At 38.3% G+C, this 21626-nt stretch overlaps 1 protein-coding gene and 1 long non-coding RNA gene across 2 annotated transcripts in view; one reads left to right on the top strand and one right to left on the bottom strand.

Moving 5' to 3' along the window:
• SLC25A3 (solute carrier family 25 member 3) overlaps positions 1-21626 on the bottom strand; it is a 772593-nt gene that overhangs the window by 308456 nt on the left and 442511 nt on the right. The window lies entirely within an intron of this gene.
• LOC126931294 (uncharacterized) overlaps positions 12605-21626 on the top strand; it is a 207739-nt gene continuing 198717 nt past the window's right edge. Inside the window, exons 1-2 of the long non-coding RNA XR_007717821.1 lie at positions 12605-14389; positions 16546-16720. This is a non-coding gene — a long non-coding RNA (uncharacterized LOC126931294). The remainder of the gene's footprint in view (positions 14390-16545; positions 16721-21626) is intronic.

The following is a 21626-nucleotide window of genomic DNA, read 5'->3' as shown; positions in this document are numbered from 1 at the left end:
TTGTGATCTGAAGCAGCGATAAAACAAATCACAGAGACAATACGATTTTCCATGAAGTTTTTATGTTTTTGACATTCTTTGACTGTTAGTCTGTAAATGCATTTTGCTAATGGGGCGGTGAAAAACATCTCACAGGTGATTTTATTTCAAGAGACTTTTATTCCCCACTTGTGTTTGATCAGAATACCTTTTTTTTTTTTTTTGACAAATAAACTATATGTACATATAGGCTATACTTATTGGAAAAACCAAAACAAAGATAGTAAAACCATCCCAGCAAAATCTACTTTACTCCACTTTCATGCTTTGAAAGAGTTGATGCAGGCCAAATCCCATTAAAGTGAATAGAGACTTGAGTTCTGTTGGTATTTGTCAAAACAGATTTGACATATCTCTTTAATTAACCAATCTGGTATCAATAGAATTACTCTCTTTTGGTTCAATTGATAGGAAATTAGTTGCAAATGCTTTTTAGCATTTTGGGTGTTTTCCCCTGGGCTAACCATACTCTTTGGAATTTTTCTTTTAATAGCTTTCAAAAATCTCATTTTCAAGTTACATGGCAAATTCAGATACCACCTACATAAGGACCATGAGAAATGCTCCAAGAAGCAGCATCCAGTTAAGCTCATTTTCTACATTTCTGCTTTGGGTAAGCTGAGAAGCTGGTAATATGAAAGAAATGACCACTATAACTTGACTTCTTATGACAAACTCATAACTAATCACATTTTTGTTAGGGGAAACTAGAGGTTATAATGGTTCAGTGTCTTAATACTTCAAATTTAACTTTTGAAAGGTGGCTTGATATAGTGGGGTTAGCTAGAGCTGGAATCCAATTTTAGTCTTGATGTTAGATGTGCTATCTTGGTTAAGTAAACTCTCTGAGTCTTCGTTTCTTCATCAGCAGAATGGGTATATAACAATATCTACAATACAGAGTTGTCATGAGATTAATTTTGATGACTTATGGAGAGCACCCAACCCCGCAGCTGGCTCATGGTATGTGATCAATCAATGTGTGCTCCCCCTCTTACCAACTCTTCCCTTACCCTGTCCTTCTTTGTTGAGGTAGGACCATGGAGGTTTTCCAAAGTGTAGAATGAGGATCTTGAGATTTAAAGGACTTCCTATCCCCAAATGCTTGCCTGGCATATTCTCAGAATTTCCTTACTTTAGAAATTAATTTGTGAGAGGAGAGTTAAGGCTCTATATCTGCTAGTCCTCTGCTCAAAATGTTAAAATGTTAGCTGGCATACTTAAATGGGAACATTCATTAGCTGCCCAGGTTTACTCAGCATAGTCCTAGTTTTGTCTTGGTCTGATTATTAATAGCAATGCTTTCACTCTCAAAAGTGTCCTGACTTGGCTGACAAATTATGTGATCACCTGTGTTCCATGACAAGAGACCCTTTATTGTTAACTGCTGTATTTATGACATCTAGCATGATACATGGTTGATGCACACCATACATTTGTTGTATAAATGATGCTATATCTATTTTCTTAATAGTGAATGTAATATTTCTGAATATATTTGTAAAATTGGAACATATTACTTATGGAAAATTTGGAAACTTCCAGAAAGTAAAAGAAGAAGATAAAAAATTACAACATAATTACCAATATTACAAGATAGATTGCCTTATTACATAATTTTTTTGAAAACAGAGGACAATATCTTAACAATACTTGTGATAAGGAGAGGTTGGAATATCAAACGTGTTGGTCAAATTGTCTGTCACGCTCATAGCCTCTTCTGAATGGATAGTCTTAAATTGCTATGTTTTGTACTATGTGACCCTGCCCTACTGGCTGGAGCTGGTTGTATAAGGGGTGAGCAATGATCTAAGAATACTCAGATCAGAGACTGGCCAGCAGCCCATGATCTGGTGCAAAAGGATGAGCAGGGCTGATCATATTCCCTTTTTTGAAGCTGAACTTGAAAATACAGTTAGCAGTGGGATCTGAAACAGAAGGAATCTATAACGAGAAGCTATGAGGTAAGGTAGGACCATGAGGGGTCACAACAGGCTGAAGTAATGAAAAAGTAAAAGCTATGAGAGAGCAGAATCTTTGAAGTTGAGGAAAGCTACACAGAATGGGGGGAAAGAATAAACCAATTGGTATAGAGGAGCAGCACAGCGAGGAGCAGAGACATTGTCAGAGAGAGACTGTGAAGGCTCTGAGCAAGACAGGGAGATAAAGAGCAGCTTGTTCTTAACCTGTCTTGGTTCCTAGACATTTCTCTGGCCTTGAACCCAGTTCATGAGTATCTTTATGATAACTCACTCATTATTAGGATAGATGTTTTCCCTCTCTATTCTTGGAGCTATCCATAGTCCTAGTGCTGACAGTTGGTCTTCTTCCCAGTGTTTCCCCTGAAGTGAGTCTCCTGACCTTTGCAATCCAAAGAATCTGGAACAACTGGCCAAATACAACAATGAGATGTATGCTGACTGTGGGGGACCTTGCAGGATTAGGATTTCCTGGTTAGATTATAAAGACGTAGGAGATCTCAGAGATCCCGAGTGAAGGAATAACCACAAGATCTCTTGAGAACCTGAAAGCTGTCAGACAGCTAATCTGCCCATTTTCCCTTCCTTCTTGGATCACATGGTGTCTCATCTTTGCCACTCTCTGCATATCTTCTTTGTTCTTTCCCATACCAGCTTCTTTCGAAGGCTTTCAGTTTCTGCTCCTTCATGACCCTGGATTGCATGTGACTTTGAGTTGTTGTGGTGTCGACTGGTGCTTAATCTCTGTGGCTTTTGAGATCTAGTGTCCAGCACTACTTGACTAGCTACAATTGGTATATCGTTTATATTAACTTCTTGAGAGAGTGGATCAGATGCATCTCCAGTCAGCTAATGAATTGATTGCATTTGAGTCAGATGTTCTTCTGATCCAATGATCTGTGGCAAAGGTATGTAACTCACATGATCACCCTGATCCCTCAGTTGGGGCTATGGATATTGATTCTCTGATTACCAGAGAAGGGGAAGGGCAAATTGAGTAACATTGATGTTACACCTTGGTGTCGCCCTGCTATTTAATCCTGATCTTTATTCCTAGTGCAAACTCAGCAGTTGAACTGCTCAGCAAGTTTCAGACCCTAGCTGTGTCATGACTCCTAATATTTAGGGAGAGTTCCTTACTTCTACCATTGCCCTGGCTCACCTTGCAGGTTTTTTCCCCTTCTCTGTTCTTGGAGCTGTCCACAGTCCTAGTGCTGACAGTTTGCCTTCTTCCCAGTTTTGCCCCTGGGGTCAGTTCGTGAACCCACACTTCTGGTAGCCAATCTTCATTCTTCCTCAGAACTGGCAGTGCTATAAATGCTCACTCTGAAGGTGCAGAGAAAAGGCTGTGCTCCACATAGACTGGAATAAAGAAATAGCTGAAAAAATTACACAGTCTTGAATACTGACAGATTCAGCACTACTTGCCTGAGGGCGCCAATTGTGTAAATTCTTCCCATAGCAATGTGACAATCTCTTAGCAACTCTGAGCTTCTCTAGTTTCAGTTTAACAGCAACAGGGCAGCAGACCACAGGGGAACTCATTTCATCCCATAGAGTGTGTTCACCAAAGCCACTTTGGCTTAGCTGTCTGTCTGAATCAGCATATCCTGATGAAGGGCAATTTGGCCTTCTTTTCAAAATGTCTCAGTGGGAGTGACAGAGAGATGTGAGGACTTGCAGCCTTTGGGAATTGTCCACTTGGCCAGCTGAGGCTCTGGGCTACACTCTGTCCACAGAGGCCCCTGTCATTTGTTGCAACTGCTCTTCCAGGTCTGGATCTTGTTCATTCCTTCTCAGGGAGGGAGAACCTCATATTCCTCACCTCTGCGATGCTTTGCACTTGAATTCTACGCCATTTTCATCTGACACCACAGATTCTGTGGCTGTCGTCCTCTCAAGACTGTGTGGCCAGAATAGATTATATCTGACAAGTTGAAAGCCCCATAGAGCCATCTCCATGAAGGAGGAAAAAAAGTCAGACCAAAAATCGAAGGCTTATCGTGTGGGTGTGGGGTCTATTTTGCTTAGAGAACAAAAGGAAAGCATTGAACTTGGAAGAGAGGAAAAATGTGGGGGTGTGTGTACATGAATGTGTTTTTCATTGCTTTGTCTCAAGTGGCTATGCACTTGGTCTTTTGAACAAGTTGTTGACTTGCATACTTTCCCATTCCTCGAGTAGTATTAGAAAATAACTAGCAACCACAGGAATTCTATAATGAGTTTTTGAAGCCAGATCTTCTTAGTACATGGGCTACTGCAAGGGAGTAAGTGAGACACTTTGTGAAACTTTGTAACTCTTTCAAGCAACAGAGGGACCATTTAGTAAATTAGTCCTTGAAATGGTACTCAGAGAAGTTGTTAGCTAGGGTGAAATTACCAAAATCGTTCCCTGGTGACCTGAAAGAACCAGTGAGTTCTTAAAGTATTCTTAGAGTTTCCTACGTGCAAAAACAAATATGACTCCTCTAATATGAATTCTACAGCATGTATTGTGTAGGGGTAAGAGGCAGGCAAGCTTCTTGATCACACGAAGGGCTTTTGATTGTGGAGCATTGCAGCAGCAATGATGATTCTAATGAAGTTCTGAGAGCTATTTCTTTCTACAGAGCTCAGTGAGAATTTTTTTTTAAAGTTTTAAAAAATTTTTTTAGACTGAGTCTTGGTCTGTCACCCAGGCTGGAGTGCAGTGGCACAATCTCTGCTCACTGCAACCTCTGCCTCCTGGGTTCAAGTGATTCTTATTCCTCAGCCTCCCGAGTAGCTGGGATTACAGGCATGTGCCATCATGCCCAACTAATTTTTGTAGTTTTAGTAGAGACAGATTTCACCATGTTGGCCAGGCTGGTCTCAAACTCCTGACCTCAAGTGATTCACCCACCTCGGCCTCCCAAAGTGCTAGGATTACGGGAATGAGCCACCACACCCAGCCTAGTGAGGAACAATTGAGATTACCTATGCAGTTAGCCAAATAGAGTCATGTTCAGCGAAAGCTGAACTGGGGTACTAGCAGTGTAGACACCAAATCTTTTCCTAAAAAAGATTTCTTTAATAGAAAATAATTTCTTTAAGTCACCACTTGGAGAATTAATAGAAAGATTTTAATTTCTAGGTTCGTGCAAAGGTAACTAGAAAGTCATTAGTGAGCTATGACCATAGCTCATAATTTTTTGATTCCTCTATTGCAGAAATTAAGTATTTATCTGGAGAAGAGACTGCTAGATACCTACTCAATATTGACTATCACCTTTTTTCTTGTATACAATGTTGATTTTATTGGAGAAGTAGTTTGCTTACCTGAAATATACTAGATTTCCCAGGATTCCTAGAAGATGAGAGGTACATCAGACTAAATCCTAGCCAATGAGATGCAAACAGAAGTTATTGGATGTGTCTTCTGGTAATGCTCCTTAAAAATAGGCAATGACTCAGCCAGCATGCTCCTTTTGTTCCTTGTGTTTTCCCTTCTTCCTACCAGGAATGAGAAAATGCTGTTTGGAGTTCTAGTAGCCACTTTGTATGTATGAGGCAGCCTTGAGGAAAGAAGTCACAACTCAAAGATGGCAGAGAAGAGGGATGGAAAGTCTACGATGAGGTTGCGGAGCCCCCGTACCACACCTAGTGTGTTTAAGCCCTGTTTTCAGGTCTCTGCTCTTCACAATTGAGCACATTTTCTAACTGATACAATATGCAGGGCTGGAATCCCACATGTTTTACTCTTAAATAGAAGTTATTCTGTTCACACAACAGGAACATCAGTAGGGAATAAGATTCTAAAATCCAGCCAGCCTATCCATATGGATGGGCACCATATGGCCTTTCTTTGCTGCCAAGGCCAGTCTAACAGACACAGGGAAGAATGTCAAGTGCAAAGTCAATAATGACATTCTAGAATGCATGAAATGGAATCCTGAATAACCTTGAGATACTATAGAAGTATTGATTCTGAAGTGTTTAAAAGAAAAATACCTTATAGTGTGTACTGACCATATTTTATGAAGTCCATAAAGCAACTATTTTATCTTCAAACCATCATATTGGTCAGCTGCTTTAATTACTGTTGCCTGCATTATTCATCAGATCAACTATGTAGAAGATCACTTTGGTTACATTATGTCCATTTTTATCCTTAATCCATGTTGATTTTACAGGTACACACTTAGAGCTGCATGGGAACTTCAGTACATTCTCTCTCCATTTTCTATCTCCCAACATAACAAAAATCCATCCCAACATGTATTTGCTCTCATATTCTGCTTCCAGCAGGTCCGCATTGCGTTAATAGTGGCCTCCACTTATTTGATATACAAGGCACTGCACTCTATGAGTTGGGTATTGTTATCCTTGTCTCACAGATGAGGAAATTGGGGTTGCGAGAATTTTTCAAAATTTACCAAAGATCATGGTAGAGCTGGGATCAAAATCCAGAACTGTGTAACCAAAATCCATTGTTTTAACCACTCTTTATTCATTCAACAAGTATTGAGCTTTCACTGTGTGCTAGATAATATTTCAGGCCTTAGGGATGAAAAAGTGAACAAAAATTACAAACATTCCCTGCTGTCCTGAAGATGATGTTTCTTTCTCTCTCTCTTTTTAAATGTTAGGCTTGTGACTGTAGTCTTAGCTACTTGGGAACCAAAGGCAGTAGGATGGCTTAAACCCAGGAGATCAAGGCTGTAGTGAGCTATGATTGCACCACTGCACTCCAGCCTGGTTGAGAGAGTAAGACCCCATCTCTAAAAAATAATGATAGTAATAATAATAATAATAATTTAATGGGGAAGATAGGCAATAAACATATTAAGTTATGTGCTGTAAGTAAATTATGTGTGATAGGTAAGAAGACGATGGAGCAGGGTAAGATACAGTGAGCACATGGTGGGGACAGCCAGGGACAAGGTTGTGTATTCAGTAGGGAGGTTAGGGAAGGCCTCTCTGATGAGGTGGCACCTGAGCAAAACTTTGAAGGATGTGATGGTATGAGCCAGGTGGATATTTGCTGAGAGGAGAACATTTGAGGCCAAAGAAACAGCTGGTGCAAAGGCCCTGGGCTGAGAGCACACTAGCATGTTTGAGAGACAGTGAGGAGATTGGAGTGGAGTGAGGGGGTGGGAGTGGATAGTAACTGGAAAAGAGATTTGAGAGGAAACAGAAGGCCAGATTATATAGGGTCTTGTAGACAACTGTGAAGAGTTCGGTTTTTGGTTTGAGAGAAATAGGGGCCATTTGAGCTGAGAAGTGATGTGATCTGACTTACGTTTCAGAGGACCACTCTGGCTGATGTGTGGAGAATAGACTGAAGGGAGGTATAGATGCGGGGCGTCCAGTGAGGACTGAACACAGTTAGGCTGCAACTGTGTTCTGCTTCACAGTTGGTTAGAGAACACTGTCAGAAAAGGGACTTCTGTCCTTCTCGTCCTTTTAATGTGTTTTGATTAAGGGGGTAAATAACAAAACGGTAAAGGTAATAGCAGACAATGGCTTCAGCACATGGAAGTGGGTCAGGGCCTGGGGATGGTGGTGGTGGTGGAGGAGCAGAAATCTCAGCTGCCTTCTCCATTTTTCTTTTCTCTCTTAGGGAAATGTACAGGCAGAGGCAGGCACTGTCGGGATGGACATCTCCAGAAAGCCTATAAGAGAAACTTTCCCGGGACCGAAGTTTTGAGCATTTATTTTTCTTCATTAATTCAATGAATATTTATGCAGCCATTGTGTAGCTTACATTAGTGGGGGAAACTGACAATAAACATTAGGCATGATAAATATGCAAATTATACAATGTGTTAGGATGAAACCCAAGTTGTAGAAAAATGTAAGACAAGGTAGGTGAGAGTTCTCTGGGTGGGGAAGGGGTAGGTTGCTGTATTAATGGGGTGGTCAGGGTAGGCTTCATTGAGAAGGTATTCTGGTTTGGTGGCCAACAGGACTTGATAATGTCACACCGTCATTAACTAGAGACACTGTGCCATCACCTTTTCTTTTATATTGTGCCCCCTGCTGGTAAGGAAGGTAAGTCGGCTGACATCTCTTCCTTCTCTACCGCTGAGTGGAGAGGGCTGCTGCTGCTGAGCTCAGTTTATGTTCTTCCCTGTCAGAGTCTGAATCCTGTTGACTCCTTAGAGCCTTGGAGGAAGATAAAGATTAGCTCCTTCTCACAAAATGTGAGCAGCTCCTGCTCTAGCTGAACTGGTTTTCTGGGGAAACTGCGACTTCTTGTCATTTATAGATATTGTTACAGGATCATTGTGGGTTAGCATTGATTGATTGGGTTAGCATTGCCTGCGTCTATATGATACAATATGGGTAACGAAAACATTCATCAATTAATTTTTTCTTCTTGCTTTCCCCTCTGTTTATAAATTCCTGATAATGGAGCATTTGAGCACATTGTCAAATTGTTCTTTAAATTTGGTCTCAAGGCGATGAGGGTTGAATCAGCTATGTGATGGTCTTTACTGTCTAATTAGTCATTTTCTGTTTAAATGAAGCGATTTAATAATTTTGAACAAATTGACAGTGTCAACTCTAGATAATATTTCCAAGAATCACCTGATGTAAGCATTATCTAGAAAAGTCTAATTCAGCACTTTTCAAAGTGTATTCCATGGAACATGTTGGTGTTTGGTGTTCTCAAAAAAAAAAAAAAAAAAAAAAAGATTCAGTGGTCAAATAAGTTTTGGAAGTACTGCATGCTGCAGCTCTGTCCTGGAGATTCTTGATTCACATTGGTTTTTTAATAGCTTTGAGAACTTTTCAATAAATGAACTTACTTGGTTTAATTTGGTGTTTCCCAAACTTATTTGATTATCTATTTGCCGTATAACCATCAATTAAATCCTATGGGACTATCAGTTTACAAAATGTGCTCTGAGAAAAGCTGATGTGGCTGAAGTTAAATTTCTTAGAAAAATAAAACAGAATTGCTTATTAATGGGATTCAACCAATGTTTATTGAATGAATGAACACTGAAGTTCATTTAATGCTGACTTGAATGTTAAATGTTGAAATGTGTAACTTGAGGGTGAGTTACACTTTTGAACTTATTTGTGTTCCTGAGGTTTATTGTGATTACAGTGCTAAAAGTTTCTATATCGTTTTCTGAATCTGAACATTAGGAATCTCACATTGATTTAATTTTGAATTTGTTATATAGTCATAAAATAGACAGGGTCTCAATAGTCATCAACTTCCTAAAGCTATGTAAGGCAAGGGACTATTGGCATTTAAACAAACCAAAGATATAGTTTCTAATTTGTGACCCTGCTCTAATTGTCCCAAGTAACTGCTGTGATAAAATTTATTTCCTCAAATAAAAACAAAAGAGATCAGGCTTAAATATTGATAATTTGTTCTAGAATTAGGGGGTTTCTTACCATTGCCCACAACACGACAATATTTTTGAGACTTAAGATGAATACTCTTAGTTTTCTAAACACTTCCAAGATTTTGAAGTACAAATCATAAGGATGCTTGGTATGGCAGTTGATTTTGGCAGTGCTCAATTGTCAAAATTAGTTTAAACTTCACTTTTTTAACCTCTGCCTCTTAAGCCAATTCTCCATTGCTTATGCAAAATGAAATTAAAATATATGCTTCTTTTGCTGAAATGCGCTTAGAAGATTTCTCTGGAAAATTTCTTTTTTATAAATGATCATATCTTTAAAGTCTTCTGCTACAGTGGACATTCTTTTTTTTTTTTTTTTTTTTTTTTTTTTTTTTTTTTTTTGAGACGGAGTCTCGCTCTGTCGCCCAGGCTGGAGTGCAATGGCGCAATCTCGGCTCACTGCAAGCTCCGCTTCCCGGGTTCACGCCATTCTCCGGCCTCAGCCTCCCGAGTAGCTGGGACTACAGGTGCCCGCCACTGCGCCCGGCTAATTTTTTTCTATTTTTAATAGAGACGGGGTTTCACCATGGTCTCGATCTCCTGACCTTGTGATCCGCCCGCCTCGGCCTTCCAAAGTGCTGGGATTACAGGCGTGAGCCACCGCGCCCGGCCTTACAGTGGACATTCTATTTCCTCTCATTCCATATTGAGTAGGAAGTCACGGGACAATTGAGTCTTTGTAATCTTGAACCAAAAATTTTACTTTTTAGTAGAGGATAACATTTTTCATTCTTTGTTACATTGTCTAATGTCTCAACTTAATAAGTTTGACTTATTTGAACAATTTTTTTTGTTAAATGATAATCACTTTTTCTCTTCAACAAAGAAACAGGACAAATTTTGCCCTGGAAAACAAGTGGTGTATTGCAGTGATTCCTTCATAATTTTTGTGAAAAATGTTGGCATGCTCACTATGGTGTGTTCTGTGCACCATATATTTTGATGCTTCTCCTTGTGATTCCCTCCCTGTGGGAGGATGATACATTTCTTTCCTGTTGAGCTTAGGCTTGGCCCATGTGACTTGCTTTGGCCAATAAAATAAGAACAGAGGTGATATGTGGCACTTTCAACATAAGCTTATAGAGCCATCTCATGGTTTGCCGTATGCTTTTTTCCCTCCCTGCTATGGAAACCTGTTTTGTTTGAGTTAAAGGTTGTTTCATCATTCTAGATCTTAGAGTGAAGCTGATGGGCAGCAGATCCACAGCCAAGCAACAATTGATGCTTCTACAAGGAAGAGAAAAACCCTTGTTGTTGAGAGGTTCAGATTATTTGTTCTTGTTCATAACCCATTCTATCTTGATGAATACAATCACCCTTCTCATCGGAATATTTCTAACTTTCCTTTTTAAAAAACTTGATATAAAAGCAAACAATTCAAACTATCATCTATCAGTTAATCAATATTAAATGAATAGAATAAATTTTCAACAAATTGATAGAAAGCTAACTTTCAGCATCAACAAACAATAAAATCTTTAACCACTGTAACATAGCTAATAACTGCTATCTCGTTTTAAGTAATGAAGCAAGTAAAAATATAGGCAATGCTGCTGTTTAATGGACTGATTACAATGATTCTTGAATGTGAACATGGTATTTTTAATCTAAACCTTTTTTATTCAGACCTTAACAACTGTCTTTGTGAGTTGCAACTTAGTCTCTCAAAAGCACCAAAAGAAAAAGCAAAATTAAATTTTTCGTAACTTGTGTTTACATACAAATGATTCTTTAAGGCAGTGGTAGTTAGTGCAATAAGCCCCTAGAATATCATTTTACAGTTGCACCTATTTTTCTCAGGTGAGAGTAGACTTCCTTGGTGTTAGGGCAGTGCTGATTCTGACTAATTATTTAATTCATAAATAATAGTCAATAATTACTATTTCTGTAGATTTTCCCCCACGAAAAGTGAAAGGAGCACCTGAGGAGGTTTTTAGATGAATATGAGAGATGCCATTCTTGAGGGCTTTTAGGACTTGCAATTCTTAGGAGAAACATATATATACATGTTTTGAATTTGTAAAGTACATGAAAATACTGAGATTATTTTATTTTGATAAAGAATTTTAGAGTTTGGGTCACTGATAAATATTAATCTTGGAAACTGAATAGCACAATTAATTCTGTTGGAACTGGCTCACAAACAGGTAAGGAGGAAACAGATTAACTTTCTTCATTTCTGGACATAAGCAATTCTCTTTCAATTTCTTGAAAAATGCTAATCTGTTCCAATGGGAAGAATATTATTTGAAAAATGCCCTTCAAGCAATTGATATTAATCTTGTTTGAGAAGAGTATGATTTTATTGTCAGAAGCTTTAGAAAAAAATAAATCTTAAGTACATTTCCCCGTCTATAACCCAACTTGGCTTATTTCCCCTCGATAGTTTTCCTGAAAAAAGGCAAGAAACTTAGAATGCTGTAATTTTTCTCGGAAGAAAATGCCATCTTCTATATATTGTTCTCATGTTTTAGCTCTACTGTGTTATTAGATTACCTTTCAAAATTAGTCACTGTGGTTATTATTTTATGGAGCCTCTATTTATTCAGATTTGCAAATAAAAATAGATTTTTTTCCCACAGTTGCTTCTTGTATCCCACTCCATTGTTGCTTTTTTGCTTTTTGCTCAAATTCAGTTTTTTGTGATTCTTTCATAGTGTGGTAGGGCAGGGGACTTGTCTATAAATCACAAATTTCCTTATTCTTTATATGCCTAAAAATGTCTTTTTTTTTTTTTTTTTTTTTTTTTACTCTCACCTTTTGAGTATTAGTTTCACAGGGTAGAGAATTCTAGGTTGACAGTTATTTTACTGAGCACATTTAAAATAATTTTGCTTTGTCTCCTGACAGGTGTTTCTGCTGATTACAAGTGTGCTGTTGGTCTGATTGTAGTTTATTTGTAGGTAAACAGTCATTTCTCCCAGGTAGTTTTAAAAATTGTCTTTACTTTTGTTTCTCTACCGTTTCACTATGATGCATATTTTTTTAAAAAGTTCTGCTAAGAACTCACTATGCCCTTTAAAATCTAATGATTTATGCCTTTATTCATTTCAGGAAACATTTCATTGTCATCCCTTTGAATATTGTCTCTTTCTAAAGACATTATCTCTCTTTACAAAACCCTATTATATGTATACTAAAGCTTCTTATTCTATCCTTTCTGTTTCTTAACTATTTTCTTCCCCAAATTTTTGGTGATTGCCTTATCTCTTTACCTTCCGGATCACTAATTTCCTTTTCTGTTATGTCTAGTGTATAGTTTAACTCATCAATAGATTATTTGAATGACTACGGTTTTTGTCTTAATCTGACTGAGCTGCTGTAATACAATATCATAAACTGGGTGGTTTCTAAACAACAGAAATTTATTTCTTACACTTCTGGAGACTGAGATGTCTAAGATCAAGAAGGAGGCAGATTTAGTGATTGGTGAGGACTCAATGCCTAGTTCAAAGACTGCTACCTTTTTGCTGTGTCCCCACATGGCCGAAGGGGCAAGGGAGCTTTCTCAGATCTGTTTTATAAGGAAATAATCCCATTCATGGGGGCAGAGCCCTCATGACCTAATCACTTCCCAAATGCTCTACCCACTAATACTATCACCTTGGAGGTTGGGATTTCAACATTGGATTTTGCGGAGACATAGCAGTCTTCATTTCTAAAAATTTTGTTTTGTTTAGATTTTTCTTTCTCGAGTCTGCCTGTTCTTTTTCCAAAGCACCTTGGTCTTGTCTTATTAATACTTTTTCTTTCTTTATCTTGTGGGACATTATTAATGTACTTATTTTCAAGATTTCATTTTAGATTGTTCAATTATCTTAATTTTTCCCAGCTATAAATTCCCCCTTTATCATGCTTGCTTTCTCAGGGCTTTGGGTTTCCCTGTGTGTTTTACAATTTTGGATTATGAGCTCATCATCAGTTGGCTTTGTCTCCTTGGGAAGCCTTGTTTGTGCCTGGAGTTGAAGAGGCACCTCTATTAGGGACTGTTGCCTAAGTCCTTCCTAGGGCTCTGTGTTTTCCCATGGCTCTGAATCTGTTGTAATGTTAGTTTCTTGGCTACAAACATTCTCATGCCACTTAAGTAATGTTAATTCAGGTCACACATTCAATACTTTTAGTTAAGAAAAATGTGAAAGTAAGCCATAGAGTTGCTATTGAGAGTGTTTGGCACTAATGAGAACTTTAAAATTTCTATCTGGAAGGAGGGTAGAGCCTGTTAAAGAATCTGTCTTAAAGTTGTAACTGCAATTTGTATAGCAAACATAGTACTTTTACTTTATTTGCATGTTTATTTGGAAGAGCTTGGAGATAGGCTGATGGAAATATGATATGGTCTTTAAATTGTGGTTAACAGTCATAACAGTGTTTTTACTTAGAATATGTGTTTATTTGGAGTATATTGAGAAGTGCTGACAGAAATAATGGTGGGGGAAAATCATCTCAAACCTCCTCTTGTGGTTGGAGCTAAATATGCAGTCTGGAATAATATATAAAGGTACTGATCAGCCACAGTGCCTCTCTTAAGAGGTGGGGGAAAGGAACTCTTGATAAACATATCTTTTAACACCTCTGCATCTGGATTAAATTTAAAATGTGTTAAATAATGTTTAGGTTTATTTTGAATTACATGACAGTTGACCTAATCAAGTGTGGGATATTGGATTGCTTAAGATTTCAGAAAATAGACTAAAATCAATCAAAACATTTAAGTTTCTCAATTTAATTTGATATGACCCTGAGCTTTTGCCTCATATAATACCAAGAAGAGGAAATTTAAATTAAAAACGAAAGAAGATCTTTATTAACTTGGACAGAAAGAGCTTTGATTATAGTCTTTCTTTCTCCAATCAGTGAGATGTCTGACAGCAAACCTTAGGGACTCCAGAGTTGCAACAAATTAAGAGAAGAATGCTGCTGTTCCTGTGACAGTGTTTGGAGAGTGTAAAACAATACTAGGTCCAGGAGGGCTTTGTCTTGAATGTAAGACCTGAAATTCAAGGAGGTTAAAAATGAAGAAACAATGGGATATCCAGATTGTTAGTTTAATAATTAAATAGCACAAGAATAAAAATAAGTAGCCTGGATTGAGTTTGGGAGAGAGGAGGCACAGTATTTGATCCCACTCTGAAGTTTTTGGAAGTAAGATAGAATAGGTTCTTTTCCTTTTCCTTTTCCTTTTTTCTTTTTTGGTAGAAAGGATATATTACTAGAAGAGGGATGGGAGTGGGGGCAGCGTCTCACTTTGGTTATATGTATTTCCAAGGTCTTTAGACATAGACAGCATGACTTCCAGGTCTACTCTGTCAGTTCGAGGTGGGTGATGGTAAGAAGTTGCTTAAATTCTCTATGCATTATTTTCCTTAATTGCAAAATTGGGAAATTTGAGTTGTTATAGGAAGCAAATAGTCTTTGTAGAGTGTTGTGCTGCCTCATAGGAGTCTATGGTGTTCCTAAGGGAAATTGGTGCTGAAAAATAGGGATTTTAAGTTATAAGAGGTTCTCAGGAATGCTTCCCTTACATATAATTGAAATACCTTTTATATGCGTATGTGAATTTATCTAGGGGATTAAGGGAGTGACAGGAGCCATAGCTTTCTTTGGATTTTCAAAATTATTCAAAATCACCAAAAGGGATTTATCCTAAAATTTCTACAAGGGGACAGGACAGTCCTAATTTGTATACAAAATATATTGGAGTTGATGTAGTTCTCATTTCAATAAGGTGAGTATTTGAGCACATTGGAACATCAGTACAGGTGGGAGAGAGATATGTTCCCATGGCAAAAAGAGTCCTTATAAGTAGGTTCAGAAATACACACCTATAAGGGCTTTCCTTGTGACCACATTTGAATTAATCTTTAGGAACTTCTGAATTTGTTGGGTGGATTGGATTGTAGCTGTGGTCCTCCTAATTCTTTAGGTATTTAGAGGTTGAACCAAGGAAAGAACTATTGCATCTTATTTCTACTTTGCTTTTGCTGTAACTCCATGTCCCTGGTCAAGACATTTAATTATCTACTCCTATGTATATCTTTGACTGGAGCATGTGGTTCTCCGTGACTTATTAGCTTTGTTGTATCACAAAGACTTGTAGTTTGATTCATAAGTGTAATGGTTATTTAGGTTATACCAGTTTCTTCTAATCTGCCAATTACTTTTCATTTGTTCTTTGAAAAATTCAAAATTAGTGAGGGACATTCTCTGGGTAATGCTTACATTTTCCAGTCAGACGTGAAATGTCAGCTGAGATTTAGAGATTACTTATAAAAAGGTAGTAAAGTACCTTTGAGTGGACCAGCAGAATTCTAGTGCAAGGCAAACACAGGTTCGAGGTGGAGGAGTCAGTGGTCTTAGTTGGGGTGGTTTCATCCTATTCTCCTTAGCCAGATATGTTGCTCTCTGCTTCCTGGCATTGACTCTGTGCACCTGTCAAAATGACTGCTTCACATTCCCCTGCCGATGTGTGCCTATTTCTACCTCTAGTTTTGCTCATACTGCATTGTTTTACTTCATGGGATGACTCTTTATGTTTATCTCCTTATTCTACCCATTTTAAAATTCTTTCCTTAGAAACTTTTCACTGACTAATTCTGCCTCTAGTGATCCCTCACATATTATATGTATAATCCTTCATCTTGTCTTCCTCTTTGAATTATAAGCAACTCAAGGGTGGGATAGTGGCAGAGACTGACTAACTGTTCAAATCCATTCCTCTTTTTGGGCATATAGTTAGACCATGTCCTCAGATTGCTTTGCCTTGCAGTTAGATGTGACCATGAGGCTGAGTTCTAACTGAAGCAATATAAGCAGAGGTGATGAACACTACTTTCAGGTCTGACATAAAATATCCTACACATGGTCCTCTATGTTCTTTTCCTATATACTGGCTGAATGTAGAGGATTGAGGGATTTAGGGGAGGGCAAATCTGCGATGGAAGGGGCTTAGGTCTCTGAAGTATTATAGGAAAATATTCCACCAACAAGGAATAACTACATTATGCTGTTAGAGGATAAGCAACCAACTTACCAACTTACCACGTATTAAGCCTCCAGGGTCTTAGGGCTTCTCAGGGTAGTAGCTAGTGTTACTTTAACAAATATAGAGGTGAATTATATTATATTTGTTTCCTTCACAGTACCTAGAATAATGTAGACAGAGGTTCCATCAATGCTGGCTGCCTCCTCCAAAATGTCAATGTACTGACTGTCACCTTCCAGAGCAAAGAGAAGTAGGATGATGTTCTGCTCAGGTCTGGAGAGTGGGAAGCAGGACAAAGAAGAGATGTTAGCAGTGGATGGCCCAGTGTGAAGGTAAATAGGGTAGATAAGGCACATACATTTGGTCTTCTACCCTGGTCAATGGCATCAAATAAACAAACAGTATTGTTATTGATTATTATATTAAGTAAATATCAGGAAAGGTATTGATATTGATTATTACATTAGATAAATGTGCAGAGTAGTGGTGTTATTGATTTTTATATTCAACAAATATAAGGATGGACAAAACTCACACCCCAGCCGACACATCTTAAAATGACTTAAGGTTTTGAGCACAATTCTGGGACAGGGACTTATTTTATGATTAATGTTTTAGAATATCTAAGAACTTTTCTCATCGAATTCCCATTAAGAAGAAAAGCAATTAGGGACACATATGCATCTGTCTATAAAAAGCCTTGGAGCTGGCAGCATCATTGTCGGCAACAAAGACCCATGGGATCTATCAAATACCAAATGTTGAACAGAGCCCCTTTAAGATATGGGGCCAATGAAATAAATCAAACTGAGAGATGGAACACATTTGCAAAAAGCAGAAAAATTTTAATTATGTGTAAAATGTAAACAAGGTGATATAGTTTGACTGTGTCACCACCCAAAATCTCATCTTGAATTGTAGTCCCCATACGTAATACCCATAATCCCCACATATGAAGGGAGAGACCAGGTGAAAGTAATTGAATCATGGGGGCAGTTTCTCCCATGCCGTTCTCATGATAGTGAGTGAATTCTCATGAGATCTGATGGTTTTATGTGCTTGGGAGTTCCTCGAGTTCATTCTCCTTCCTGCGGCCTTGTGAAGAAGATGCCTTGCTTCCCCTTTGCCTTCTGCCATGATTGTAAGTTTCCTGAGGCCTCCCCAGCCATGCAAAACTATAAGTCAATTGAACCTCTTTCCTTTCTAAATTACCCAGTCTCAGGCAGTTCTTTATAGCAGTGTGAGAAGAGACTGATTCACAAGATTTTCTATGATTAGAGGCCCACAGTTTTGTATCTTTGAGGTGGAGAAATGGTAGCTACATAGGGTAGGTGAAGCAATCCCTCATTTACACATGCTGTGGGTAAAGGGCAAAAAAATCAAGTTATCCAGTTCGGGACTGTGGGACAGGAATACGTAGTTGTTACTGAAGCTTGCTTTTTTTAAAAAAAAAATTCAAGTAATAATAAAATTCTTGATTTTAACCAATATATTCTTCAAAGTTAGATTAAAACAACCTAGAGAAGGACTGATAATAGGATAAGAAAAGGGTTCAAAATAGTCTTTGTGGAAAGGCATTTCCTCCTGGTGGGAAGGATGAAGGAAGAGTTAGAGATGAAGAGTCCATGGAGAGGTGGAATCCCAATGTACACATTCAGAAAAATCTGAGAAATGTGTTATGCAGGGAAGGAGGCGCAAAAGAAAGTTCATATACACAACATATGCAAGCAGTGAAGACACCATTGAGGCTGTTGCTGTTGTCTTGCCTAGACAACTTCCCCTCTTTGATTGACTTGTTTCATTCAGATCTCAGCTTAGATTTTTTGCTGACTACCCCATGTAATGTTGCTCCGTCAGTCATTGTCTTCACCTTGTGATGGTGAATTTTCTTCATAGAATTTACTGTGTTAAAGTTTTCTAAGTCATTCATGTGTTTGCAGTCCATCTTCCATGGCAACAGGGATCTCATCTGGCTTGCTCATCACCATACTCTGAGCACCCAGACTAGGACCTGGCACAGAGGAGGCATTCAATAAATGTCTTCATCAGTTCAGGCTGCTGTAACAAGTCATCATAGACTGGGTGGCTTAAACAACAGACCTTTATTTCTCACAGTTCTTGGAGTTGGGAAGTTCAAGGTCTAGGTGCTGGAAGATTTGGTGTCTGCTGAGGGCTACTTCCTGGTTCAGAGAGGGCTGTCTTCTCATTATAGTCTCACATGATGGAAAGATGACAAGCTGGCTCTCTGGAATCACTTTTGTAAGTGCACTCATCCTATTTATGAGGGCTCCACCCTCATGACCAAGTGACCTCCACAGGCCCCATCTCTGATGCCTTCACACTGGGGGTCAGGATTACAACATATGAATTTTTGGGAATCACAAACATTAAGTTCATTTAAACACATATCTATAGAATGGATGAGCCAGATACCTGTCCTTTGTAGTAGAGAAGTTGCCTCTGAATCAAAATCAGGTGAAGGAGAAGCTTAAGAAATACCTAAAAACTTTCTTTGACTAAGGGAAGGGCTATCAGCACATATTATTTAGTTATCCTGCTTCAAGTGCAAAAACATTGAAGAGAAGTTAAGCTGACAACCTGTTATAAACAACAGCCACGGTCTTCTGACTCTGAAATTCTTGCTTATTTTGCTGCCCATTTTATACATTTCTCTCTTCAGTGTTTGGGAGGAGTAATATTTAGGAGGAAAACAAGTTGTTTGGCCACTTGGATAAAGCCATTGGCCACCTCAGCAAATCCTCTGCTTTGGCTGTGGGCACTCTGACCTGAATGAGTAGCAGGTGGTGAATTAACGGTGTGATTTGCATTTTTGAGGGCATGTGTGTGCAGAGTCTTGCTTATACTTGTCTGGAGCTCTTGATATTAAAATGTGTTTATATTTAAGGAAATAGAAAAGGAATTATTGGCCTGCTTTTGTCATGGTTGTACTATAATCCACCATGAGAAATCATAATATAATTTCATTTTTCCCTTGGTTTAATGCTGTTAAAGAAGCCAGCTCTCAGTCTGAGGAAACAAATCTACTTTTAAGCATACCTGCATGCAAATGGGCTGTGGAGGTGGTTTATCCTTTTACATAATAAGTTAGAGAGTTCTCTTTTTCAGTGGAATAGATGTATAGATTAATAAACCCCGACTAGGCACACGGATACGTGGAATCAATGTAAGCCTGGTTAGAGATGACAAAGAGCTTCACGCTCGAGTGCTTTGCAGCCTAATTCAATAAAACAAAATGAAAGGCAAATGCTTGAGGAGTTGAAGAGAGGATCTTTATGAAAATATTAAAACCTCTGTACAAAGAAAGTCATATTCTTTTTTGAGCTTGCTCCCAATCTTGCAATGTAATATATGGGCCTCTTTAGGGGGAAAAATTTAAAGGCGCTTTGTGATTTTCTTTAACAAAGCAACAAAAAGGAACCATTTTGAATGTAGAAGCCTACACTTTGGTCTTTAACTGGAAAGTAAAATGCTGAGATAAAACTAGATTTTTTTCCCCCATCAATTTGCAAAACTTAAGTCTGAATCTAAACTGAAACAGCGACAGCGTGAAAAGCTATTCACGGGTCTGCAGCCATCTCTGATTCTATCAATTTGTTTTCCAGTCTTTGTTGTGATTCCGTGTTTCTCATGGATCTCTAGAGACAGCTTCCGGCTTGAGGAGAGAATATCAATAGCCCGCATGTTCCTCTAGGAGGCTTCCCTGCGACAATCACGATGCTTCCACAGATCAGATCTTCTCTTTCTTTAATGATGGGGTGTTAAAACAACAAAAATTATTCATTTTGGGAAACATGAAAATCAACAAAGCAATAATGTCTGAGTGAGAATATAATTTTGCTTCCTCTTTGTGCAATAAGCTCAAAGGCAAAAAGTAAGAATCAATTGGTCTCTTTTCTGGGATTTCATAAATCCATAATTATATCACATGCATTTAAAAATGAAGCAAAGAGCTTAATAAATTTGGACAGAACTTTCACACTGCAATGAAATAAGTACTGGACTTCCTGAGTCTGGAAGGCCTGGTTTTTGGCTGAGTCCCATCAGGTGACAAGTGGGTCATCTCCGATAAAACCCCTAATTCCTCTGAACTCTATATTTCACATCCATAAAATGGAAATAACAATATCTGCTGTTCTAATCTCACAGGACTGATGAAATATAACATGTCATGTATGCAAGTATCTAGAAAACGTTCGAAGCATGTGTGAATACAATATGCTGTCAAATTATTAGAGAAGTTACACTTTTCTTTAATATTCATACCATTCTCTAGGAACTTGTCCTGTCCAGAAAATCCTACAACGTTTAAGAGAAGAATTGCTGCTTTCAGTTGTATATTTTGTATTTTAAAATATATGTGTTTATATATATGTAAATATTTATATTTTTCTGCCTTTTTCCTTCTTCTCCCTCTTCCCAAACCCCTTAGTTCTTCCCGATTATCCTTGAACATTCAATTCAGTGTTATCTCCTTTAAGACACTTGCCCCGTGCCCAAGGCCAGATTGGTCCATACTACTGTGCTTTAAAAAAAATTTTGAGTTTATCTTCAGGTACCTTTTCAACATATCTTATGTTTATTTTTCTGTCTCCTTTGCTAGATTGTGAGTATCTTGAGAGTGGACTTTGTTTCTTAATCATGTTTGAATTCCCACGGCCTAGACAGTGTTGGCCACATTGTAGGCACTCAGAAAATTTTGTTACATTACTAATCACTGTTCTTATCAAAAAATACAAAAGTGTAAATGTTTCCATTCCAACGTGAGGGGCCAGGGACTGGCTAGATTTATCTGTTGCTATAAGAAATTGGGTTTTCCTTTAGAAATTGTGGTAGACAGAATGGTTTCTCCAAGATGTCTTATACTAGAATCTGTGACTATATTATGTAACATGACAAAAGGAACTCTACAGATGTATTTAAGGTTACAGATCTTAAAATAGAGAGATCATCCTGGATTATCTGGTTGGGCACAACCTAATCACATAAGCCCTCAGAAACAGATCGCTTTCTCTGGCTGGAAGCAGAAGAGATGCGGCAGCAGAAGCACTGAGGTTCAAAGTGTGAGAAGGACTTGATGTGTTGTTGCCAGCCATGAGAAGTAGGTGGCTATGTATGCAGGACGGAGAGGGACCTCAAGGAGCTGAGAGGGGTTCCTGGCTGACAGTTAGTAAGGAAGCAGGAACATCAGCCCTACATCTGCTAGGAACCAAATTCTAC

The sequence above is a fragment of the Macaca thibetana genome, chromosome 11 (assembly GCF_024542745.1).
Source record: "Macaca thibetana thibetana isolate TM-01 chromosome 11, ASM2454274v1, whole genome shotgun sequence".
In the NCBI taxonomy this organism is placed as follows: Eukaryota; Metazoa; Chordata; class Mammalia; order Primates; family Cercopithecidae; genus Macaca; species Macaca thibetana.
Note: the sequence above shows the minus strand (reverse complement) of the source record. Positions and strands in the feature narration are given on the sequence as shown.